The sequence below is a fragment of the Cavia porcellus genome, unplaced genomic scaffold (genome assembly GCF_034190915.1).
Source record: "Cavia porcellus strain 051 isolate PalLab524CR breed Dunkin Hartley unplaced genomic scaffold, mCavPor4.1 scaffold_26, whole genome shotgun sequence".
NCBI lineage: Eukaryota > Metazoa > Chordata > Mammalia > Rodentia > Caviidae > Cavia > Cavia porcellus.
Window position 1 is genome coordinate 11,499,991 of NW_026947509.1, and position 10,776 is coordinate 11,510,766.

At 51.6% G+C, this 10,776-nt stretch overlaps 1 long non-coding RNA gene across 6 annotated transcripts in view; it reads left to right on the forward strand.

Annotated features, from left to right (window-relative positions):
• The window catches only part of LOC106028607 (uncharacterized), a 146,835-nt gene that overhangs the window by 4,948 nt on the left and 131,111 nt on the right, over positions 1 to 10,776 (forward strand). The window contains exon 3 of one of the 6 annotated variants that reach the window (XR_010043301.1): positions 5,939 to 6,056. The exons of the other annotated variants lie outside the window; for them this stretch is intronic. This is a non-coding gene — a long non-coding RNA (uncharacterized LOC106028607). The remainder of the gene's footprint in view (positions 1 to 5,938; positions 6,057 to 10,776) is intronic. 6 annotated transcript variants of the gene reach the window in all.

Genomic DNA, 10,776 nt, shown 5'->3' on the forward strand with positions numbered 1-10,776 from the left:
CTTAAAGACAATAAGTGGGGGTGGGAGGGAAGACGGTGCGGAAGGGTAATTAAAAACCTTCCAAACAGCCATCCTCAGAGCCTAAAACCAGCTCTGGGAATTTCACCTAGATTCCTCCAGGGGCTACCTTGAGTGTGGGTGTGGAAGAGAAATGATCGAGAACCTGCCCGGTCACCCACTCACCCTTGCCACCAAGCTGAGCGTGGGAAGAGAAAGAAACCCAGCCCCGGGGTGCAGGCCGGCCTGCTGCAGGTCGCTGGTGGCAGACTGACTGCTGGCCTCTCTCTCCCCGACCGTCACCTCCTCCCCCTGCGCTGTGTGACGCCAAACTCAACCTGGATCTGTTCTGAATGGGGTGGGGGTGAAATGCCACCAGATCAGTAGGAGCAGCAGCTGTGGCGCAGTCTCTGGGGAACCCCACGCTCAGAGCCTTCTATCGAGGTTTGTTTAACCAACAGCTTTCAAAGTACACAGAAGCGAGCTCCAAAGAAGTCGAAATATCACCCTTACAAGAATTTGGAGCAAGGGGTGTTAACGGGAGGTGGGTTAATTTTTAAAATAATAAACCCCCTGTCCCCAAATCAGCGTCCTCCATTTTATCCAAAGGAGCACAGAGGGGTCAGAAAAGTCTACATTCACGGGAAAGACCGACTCCTGAGAAGGTGACCTCCAAGAATCTCTCCCCCTCCCCCACAAACGCACACCAGCGGTGGGTGAGGGAAGGTGTCAGTGATCTAAGGCCCCATTACTATTTGATTTTATGAAAGTGGGCGCATATCATCAAGGGTGTTGCGTTCCTGCCCCGAGGAGGGAGGAGTAGGCTGGGATCTCTTCGCCGCCAGCCCTGCTTTGCCTCAGGCCCCGAACTTTCCAATATCAAAATATTAACAGATGGTGGTTCAGCGCACGGAGGTTGTTACTTACATAATCCAGTCACTCCGCCGGGCCGCGCGGGGCCGGAGAGGCGCCCACCCGGCCGCGCGCGCGCCATTCGAGGGGGACTCTTGCTCCCGCAAATAATTTGCTTTTCTTCAACCCCACCCGGCGCTTTGTGGGCTAAGGTTTGGAAAGGCCAAGTTTTCTGTGTACAATGTACCTCCATCTGGGTGCGCTTTATCGTTTTTAATCCACAATGGTGGAGAAGTTGGAGACTCAAGGTCAGAGAAGTAGAGGGGATCCCTTGGGGGAAAGCTGGGTGCGCTCCCTCTGCATCTGGGGTGCCAGAGAATGGGATTTACGCAGTGTACACCTCTCCACCTCCAGCACCACCACCACGGCTTCCCATCAGCCTGTACCAAGGCAGGCTGGGCGCAGCCGAGCGGGAGTGGGCGGCGGTGGGTGTGAGCGGGCGCCTCTGCGCGCGGGGGCGCAGTGGGCAAAGTTAACGCGCAGCCTCTGGGCCCCGCTGCCCTTCCGAGCCGGGGCTGGATTTTTAGCGCTGGTTCCAGCGTCCCGGGAGTTCCTTGTCGCTGTGCGTCCGCCTTCTGAACAGCCTCGGCCGCTTCCCCAACCCCTTTGCCCCCGTCCTGTGCACCTCCGTGCGTGCCGAGCCTTCTCCCCGAGGGGCGCTCGAGGTGGCCCAAACCTGCCAAGACTACGCCTGCGTGTGCTGGAAAACTTTCGGGGTGGGCGGGAAAGCTGCAGCCTGCTGGCCCGGCGCTCGGCGGGAGCAGGGCTTCCGCGCCGCGGCTCCACCCGTGTCCTCTCCCTCCCGCCCGCCCGCCTGCCCTGGCTCCCGCCCCGAGCGGGGTGGCGCGCCCTCCTTGCCCCACCGAGCGAGCCCGAGCGCGGCGGCGGCGGAGCGGTCCCGGGGAGGGAGGGCGCGCCCCGGCTGCCTGGCCCCCTGCGGGGTCCTGGCCGCGCGCCCCCGGCGTCCCGCCGTCCCCTCCTAGCGCCCGCGGCTCTCGCCTGCGCCCCGCCCCGCCGCCGCAGCGGCTGCAGCCCGGCTCCCTGGCCTAGGCTGGGCGCGCGCGGGGACGCGGATGGCACCACCTGCTCCCGCGCGCGCTGGAGCGGGGACGCCGCCGCCGCCAGGCCCAGAGGTGCCCGCGGCCTCCTGACCCGCGCGGTCCCGCCGTGGCGGGGTGGCCGCGTCCCAGTCCAGCCCGGGACGCCAGGGACCAAGGGAGGCCGGCTGTCTCTTGGGAGCGCGCGAGGGGCGGGGTGGCGGAAGGGCTGGCGAACTCCCCAGGCGCCCACCCGCTCCTTTTGTCAAGCAATCTCAGGATTTGGGGCCACTACTCAGGCTTCCTTTTCTTTGGTCTTTGGTGTTGAGGGTGAGAATTCGGAGGAGCAGCTCGGTTTTCTGGGGCCTTGGTGATAGGACTTAAGTTACCCATACCGTCCATCTTACAAAGCTTTTATTCAGCGCGAGGAGCGGGATAGAAATTAAATAGGCAAAGGAAGGCCAGGACACGGGGGTAAGAGAAGGGAGCGCCTACTTTCCATTTATCCGGGGAGAAAGAGTAACTGCAAAGTTGTGCATTTTGTTTAAATTAGAACAAGACAGAGTTGAAAGCCAGATTTCTATATTTTTTCTGGTAATATATCTTTTATGAAGTATCTAAGTGTCTGTTTGTCATCATTTGGAGATCAAAAGGAAAATCCATATGCTGCGTATTTTTTCGAAATTGCTATTTAAATATGTTTTAAATGTTTTATCCAGCATGGAGTAGGAGGCTGGGAGGCAAGATCAGTGCGGAGGAGGAAAGCAGGGTGGCTGGATGTGGAGCCGTCTTTCCGAAGACCTGCTAGTCAGAATCACCAAAGCACTGTTCATAAAATAAAATGCCAATAAAGATTTCTGGGTCCACCTCAGGTAGATCAGTGGGAAGGGCAGGGGAATGGGGGAGCAGAGGCTCTGACTGTGTAATCTTGGAGTGTTAACCTGTCTGACCTCAGTTGTCCACCTGTAAAATGGGGATAATATCTGAGTCAGAGTTACTGAGAGGCTTCTACACACTCAGAATTGTTCAGCATGGGATCGGTGCTCAAGATACGGAACCTAACGGTGCAGAAGTGGGTGTACACACACTCATGCTGAAGTACATGGGATATACACGCAGGTGCACATTTGAGTTTAGGGAGAGTTGTCATCTTGGGTGTTTTATATGCTCGCCTTCCTTGTGTACAGTATACCTTTTAGGCCGTAAAGTAGAAGTTAGCCTTGGTGCATGTTTGGAAGCTAGATGTTGTGCTTCTGGACCTAGAGCTGTCCATCAGGCCCTGTGGACCACACTATTATTTCCCAACCTGAAATCTGCTTTTATCCTGCTCTCTTTGGCTCTTTCACATTCTCTTCCTCATAGAGGGAGAGAACGTTTCTAACAGAAGCCGTGGTCAGCCCGGTGAAACCACAGCACAAAGAGGTCTGTTCACGAGGGAACAACAAGCTGGAAAAAAGGTCACCATTCCCAGGAAAACAAGAACAAGTGCTTATCCCGTGTCATCTGCTTTTATATTTGAAATAAACAACTCCCTCTGATGCATGTGATGTTAAAAAAATCTTCCATAAAATTAGGAGCAAACTATGTCTGCAAGCACAGCCCAGGTTAGTGTGGGAGGGTTCCAGCCAGATGGAGGGGAGCAGGGAAGGAAGATGGGCAGGGAGGTAGCAGCTCAGGGCATCTGAGGCTCCAGTGAGTGGCACCCAGGGCAGCATGGGGGCTCTGTACTCCCTGAGCAGTCAAAGGGAAGCGTCTTCGCTGGGTGCCAGTCCTGTCCTATTCTTGGTGTCTTTGGGCCAGTGTGGAAGGTTCCTGCTATCTGGTCATTCTCTGTGCTCTGGAGGGCAGTGTCTCTGACCCTAGGGGACAAAAACAAAGGGCATCCCATGGTAACTATGAGCAACAGAAGCCAGGACCAGCTGTAGGGAGATAGGTGGCAGCTTCCCGTGGAGGAAGGGACACACAGCACTCGGGTGCAGGGGTAAGAGGCTGGGCCAGTCCAGGCTGGGGGTATGGAGTCAGGCTGGGCAGGGGGAGCTTGAGCACGTTCCAGGTCCCAGGGGAGAAAGCTGCTGGGTGAAGAAATGGGGTTGTAGGAAGGAGGATTTGGAGTTGGGGGAAGACAGTGGGTGCCAGTCTGAGGGGTGAGCATGACCTGGGGTGCAGTGAGGGCAGTAGATGGGGTGAGTGGAATGTGGAGCTCCTGCTCTGGCCCCAGGTGAGTAGGGTGGGGTGGTGTTGTCTGGGGGTGCTGGGGCACAGGCAGTGCAAAGCCAAGGCAGGAGGCTAAATTTGGCCACTGCTGCACCGGGGTGAAGAGAGATGAGTCTTGGCTCTCACTCATCCAGACTTTTGAAGTTGCTTGCTTGCTAATCCTGGGTTGGCTGGGGGACTTGGCCCTGCAGTCTGGCGGCAGTGGCAGCCAGACATCCCAGGCTCTCCCTTGGGGGGTCACCGTGTGTGTGTGTGTGTGTGTGTGTGTGTGTGTGTGTGTGTGTGTAGGGACATTAAGCCCTGTGGGTCCCAGCCTCCTGCAGCACCTCCACACCTGCACACAGGGCCCCTGAATACAGTTCCTATGCCTGGTTCCCAGCCCCATCTTCCTCCATCCTCACCTGATATCCAGACTTACTCATTCTGCTCCTCCTCCTCAGCCCCCCTGACCTCCAAAGCCCTTCCTTGCCCCTCCGTACCAGGCCAGTTTACCCCTTTCCATCCCCAGTGCTGATCATCTGGCCATGGTTCTGGTTGTAGAACCCAAGAGGACTCAATCCAATAGAATCATTCCGTCCCCCAGAAAACGCTAAGGGTGGCAGTTGGTGACTCACTGAAAAAGCAGAGTGGTTGGATGGTTTGGGGCTGATCCAACTCAGGCGGTTAATAGCTGTGTTTGATTTCATCAGGTTTCTGAAATGTCAGTTTGGAGCCCTGGTCTAGAACAATCTGTGTCCACACCTGCACTCATTTTTCCAAAGGTTCTTTTAGGGAAGGCATGGCAAGGAGCTGACCGGCATCGTGGTGATGCTTAAGGTTAGAGATTTCTAGAATGCTGGACTCTAGCATGTACCGAACACCAACTGAAGGTTCTGACCCACACCTCCGTGTCTGCATTATGAGGCAGGCCATCAGTTCAAGTATGGCCTTTGGAGTAAAGGGACAGTAATGACCAGAACTGTACACTTGACTGTAAGACATACTGATTCCAGAAGCATAACAGAATGTAAGAGTGAATCTTAGAGCATACAGTGGGTATTATATTGATTCTTCCAACAGCTGGAAGAAAGATTACGCCACATGAATGAATAATCCAAGATTAGGGACCATTTTACTTGCCACAAAGTCAGGAAGTAGCAGAGCCAAGATGGGAACCCACAGTCTGAACTGGACCACTTTCTCCTAGGCCACAAAACCTCTGCAGGGATGGGGCTTCGTCCACCTTTTCCCTAGTCCTGCTTTTGCCTTGACCCCGTGTCATGCACAGACACCCCCAGGCTCTAAAGCGGTGGGCCTTACGGAGAGGAGTGAGCCCCTCTGTGGTGGAAGAGGTGCAAAATAGCCAAATTACGTTTGTTCAGATTCAAATAAAGTCTGCAAAGGGTATAAACCACGCCTGCCAGGTTTTGCTGTGCACGGCAGGAAGTCCATGAATTCAAGGATCTCTGGATTGCTGAAAATAGAATTGTAAAAAATGAAACGGGTGGAGTGAGAAAGGGAACGAAACTAATCCCATTAAACGTGGTAGCATGTTTTTGTGGCACGCAGGGAGAGATTAAGCACAGGAAAGGGGATAAGTAGTGCTTCAGTTTCACTAAACTAATGTGACAACGTGTCACTGGAGATCTTTACAGCTTGTTAGGAGCGACTAGCTGATTCAGAAGTGTTTTCTAGTCTTCCTTTTGTGTCCCCTGTGAGGTTTTTTTAAAAAATTTTTTTTGTTTCTTTTCCTGTTTCTTTCTTTCCCATGCTGTTCTATTTTGCTTTTTAATCCGCAGTGTCTCCTTCAAGTCAAAACATTTAGCTGGCTCTAATCAAGCCTCGGTTTGGAAGATGCCCCCTGACCCAGGGCTGCCCAGGGAACCCCTGAGATGCCTGCTCTGCACCCTCCAGCTGGTGAGATGCAGCTTATGGGGAAAGATTCATTTCAGAGTTCATTTTGTGTGTGTGTGTGTGGGGGGGTGTATCTTTCTCTTGTTCCCTTCCTCTTTTTCTTTCGGTTTTAAAAGATGCTTTTATTCTCTTCTTTTGGCTTCTTCATTTCCATGCCTTGATTCTTTTTCTTGCCTGCCCGTTACCCTGTCTCTGTCTTTCTTTCCAATTTCCCTCTTGTAACTTTCTAACATGCTCTCCTCCCATCTTCTCTTTTCTTTATTTTATTTTATCTTTTGCTGGGTCTCAAATCCAAGGCTTGGAGCAAATGCTCTACCATTCAGCTACACCCAAGTCCTTTCCCAGAATTTCTTACCCCTTTTTAATGTTTTCCAGCATCCCTTCCATCCCCTCCTCTTTCGTTTAAACATGGCAGTGAAATTCATAGAGAAAAGGTCCTAGGTGTTTGATGATTTCCACGGTGATGTCTCCCAGCGAGGGGGCAGTAGTGAGGGACTGGGCAGGGAAGCTGGTCAGAGCCCAGAGGAAGCTGGCCTGGGTCACCGCCTTTCCAAGCAGGTGGCTGGCTTGTTTGGAAACGTGGCTCACGGGGCAGTGCCACTCTCTGTGGCTTTGGCACCCCTCTTGCCCATGACCCCCTCCCCCTCTGCAGTGTTCCCCACTGACCAGAGGCAAGATGTTGAGTCAATGGAAAAACAACATTCGCCAACATTAAAGGGAGGCTGTTTGCAAAAGGAAGGCCCTGTGAGGTGCAGAGGAAGCCTGCGCATTAACACGGGCCACCTCTTATCTGGGGCAGCTGGGCTCACGCTGCTGTGCTGAGTCCGGCCTTTGCCAAGAGGGACTCTTGCAGAGAGGGCGTATTGGGGGTGAGGGGTTGCGCCTCATTCCTGGTCATCACCAGGATTTTGAGGGACAGAAAATCAGTCCCCCCTCCCGAACATCCCCCAGACACTGGAAAAGCGCAACCAAGATACAAAGCTTTGCAGAGGGTCTGCTGTGTCTCTGAAGACCCTTCGCCAGAGCTCAGGCCAGCGCCCTCTAGGTCGCTGCTCTGAGGACTCTCAGCATTGCAAGGCCTGGTCATGTTGACCCAGTTGACCCATGAATGACAGGGAAGGACAAGCTAAAAAGGGACCCAAAGGAAAAGAAGAAAAGCCATGTGGGTCGCTTTCCATCTGGCTCCAGATAGCTTCCCCTGAAGTCTTGAGCCAGCTGCTGATGGCAAGATAAGGTAGATTCCTAGCCACTCAATAGTAAGCTGTCCTTCCTTCAGGGCCCGATCAGCCACACCCCCCCCCCCATACCTGCAGAGCCCCACTTGGGTGGGCAGGGCCGGTGCCACCTCCTGAGAGAAAGGCCTATCTCGGGAGCCTGCCAGAGCCCAGTCACGGACTAGAGCAAAACGACCAAGTTGTGCCCACGGTGACTGTCAGGGAAGGGAATCTTTTCTCTGGTTAAGCCCTTAGGATCGGTCCTGAGCTTCCACTTGTGGAAATCTCAGCTGTGTTTTGTGTCTGAGCACAGCACAGCTTGGAGATCCAGTTGGGTCCCAGGTCAGTTGAATCATATACCAGATGTGTTCTCATTGTTACTACCTGATTCCGCTGAAGAGGCCCAGATTTTGTCTCCCCACCTTCCTGCCTGTTTCATCTGTAGCTCATTCCTTGTGTCTATAGATTTTCCTGCCCCTTGTTACCAAATGTGACCACCTCTACAGCGTGTGAAAGGCAGAAACGTGTTTACCATGATAAGCAACTTTACAGCCCTCCCAAAGCATGAACACCATTTTTGATTTTTAAATAAGTAGAAAATCACCAGACTAATAATGATTTAATTTGGCACTTCCGGTAAGTCGAGTTCATTTTGATTTTCCTACAGAAGCAAATTTTTAGAAAGGCGGAACTTAGATCTTAATTTTTTAAAAGCTAAAATGTTTACTGTTTGCTGGTCTCTGTTTTGTTCTTCTATGTGGCATTTCTCGTACCCTGAGCAGTCACTGTATGCTGTGTTAGGTGACAACAGAGTGTGTCATCAGTCTGGCTTTCCCCAAGGTCAAGTTATATATAGGTCAGGAGCCAATCAGTGAACCCAGCTTCTGGTTTCATCTGTTCAAACCACTTGAAAAATCATTCTCTCCCACCCAAGAGGGGCAGAGTACCAGGATGCGGCTTGCCCCATATGCCAACTGAAGGACAATCAGCAAAGCTCATGTTTGGCTTCTAAGCATCGGAGGGTGATATGGTGGTGTCACCCCCACGTGCGTGTGCATGAGGAAGGTGGGGCAACCTGCGTTGCCTCTGTTGCTTCCTGGTCTCGGCCTCCGTGGTCACCAGCATGCCCATCGGTTCTCTTCTCATTGAGAACCCAACAGTCTGGGTGCTGTGTTCATCTTTGGCTGCTTGGGGGAGTTGCCAATGCAGAAATTCTGCCAATGATCTGTGACAACCTTTTCAACAAACATTAATTGAGTGACATTCCTTTTTTCCCCAAATCATCCATCTGTCCTTTCTTATGCAACTTTTGAGTTGCAAAAGGGGAGAAAGCAGGTTTTCTTTCCATCACCCATTTTACCTAGGAAGGCAGTCTGTGTGCTGGCCAATCTACGGCCCATCAGAAAGGCTGTCCTCAACTCGAGCCAGCTTGCTAAATATAAAAAAAGACATGTAAGCTTCTTTTCTCTTTGTTTGCTAATACCTCTTGCTTTTGCGAAGGCAGTCAGTAAATGACTACATTCTGTGTTTCGTTATTTTGGGGTACAAGTGGGAAATGAGGAAGTTAAGGAAGAAATTGTGAAATGTTTAAAAAATAGTCATTAAATTTTCAGGTTAAAAAGATTGGGATCAGTTTTCTGCTTCTGTACTAATTCTTAGGTGTTTTTTAAACACCTCAAAGCCTTCCACTTATAATAGCACTATTAATTAGGGAGCATAAATGGAGGTCTTGAGGCCCTGTTGCTTGGATAGTAAGACAAGATTTAAAAAAAAAAAAAAAAAAAAGAACTAGAGTTTGTTTTCAGCAGGTCAAAAGGCATTCATAATTATACTAATAATTTTTGAGGGTCATGCTAATGAGGATGGGCAAAAGTAGGGCTTCACATTGCCTTGTTTGGTTGCTTTCTCTCTTTTAAAAAATGTCGTTTATCCCTCGAGAATTTCTTAAGGAAAAGAAAAATCGATTTCCATCAAAGGGCAATATTTTCCTCCCCTGGGAATATTGATTTGGGCATTGACTTCACAATGGGTGAGTGATTTCCCTCGGGGCCCCTCCTGGGCAGGGTGAGGGGGCAAGTCTTTTAGGGACCCAGACGCCCTTTGGAGTGTGGTCATCTCACTGGAGGAGACCCCGGCCTCTGAGTAGTGGTTGGCTTGGGTGGTTTCACCTTTTGTGCCTTTGTGTTCAAGGCTCCCACAGAGCACATTTCCAGTTTGAACTGCATCACATCCATTGCTCTGCCTTTTAAAGATGTCACAGTCTTTTCCGTGCTTCAGCAGGAGGAGCAGATGGCTGAGGACAATTCTCCTGCCCTCCTCTGCCTCCATCAAGTGTCTGCAAGGCTTGTGTTTAGGTCTGTGACTCAGGTCATCAGGCGAATGTCTTCTGGCTCTCTTTTCTCCCTTTATATAATAGCACAACACTGGTGTTTACCACGCTGAGAGTGGACCGAATTTGCAGTTTGCCAGAGAACCAGAATGTAAGGAAGCTCGTGGTGGTGGTGATGGTGGTGATGGTGCCGTGGGAAAGCACAGGAAGTTGGAATTCCTGTTCACACGAATGATCGCCCCCTGATGTACCTGTTACCTGTTTGGATTTTTCTGGGATTTATTTTCTTAGTGCGTTTTCTCATAGGGCACATTTGAGCTTATTCGCTCATCTGTTTATGCATCAAAAAATTAATTTACACTCTTATCGTGTACCAAACACCACGCTCCACATTGATGATACCAAGATAAATAAGACTCATTTGAGAAATTCATGGTGTTGACACAAAATATTTTAGGAGCTTCGTGCTGTGGGGTATTCCTGTTTCTCAGCCATTCAGCAGGGGTAGGAGGATCAAGTTTGAGGCTGACCTGGGAAATGCCACGATAATCTGTTTCAAAATTATGAAAAAAATTCAGAAGGTCGGGATGCATCACAGCAATAGAGCGCTTAATACACGTGAGACCCTGGGTTCCATTCCAGGTACTGCAGAAATTAAAACCAAACTCCAAACTTTCGGAGTACTTCAGGTAACTTCCTTTAAAGTTATCTTCATGGTCGTTTTGGAGTATCAAGGGACCATCCAGGAGGAGGTGAGCATGTGTGCCCTGTGCGTGGGAGAGGGACAGGGACAAGTTTATGTCAAGTGGATGTGTTTGTCCCATGGGACTCACTAAGTGTCCCCCAGGAAAGTGGAAGAAGGGAGACATTTAACTTCGTCACCAACACACACCAGGGGACGGGTGTCTCTTGAGTGCCACTTTCTAGGTCTTGGTCTTGGCTGGGAGACCGCAGAGGAGCTGAGGAAGGAGAGGTGACAGCTGGCTGGCACAGGCCTGTCCTGTGAGAGAGGAGCCAGAGGCGCCCTCTTTCCGCAGGGTGCAAAGGCCCTGACAGACAAGGACAGGCTTGCTGTGGCTGCGGGGCCCTCAGAGCAGGGTGGAGGCAGGGAGCCCGCTCCACGGTGAGCTCTCAGTGGGGTGGTCCCCCACCATCTCTTACAAGCACCTGGTTTATGCGC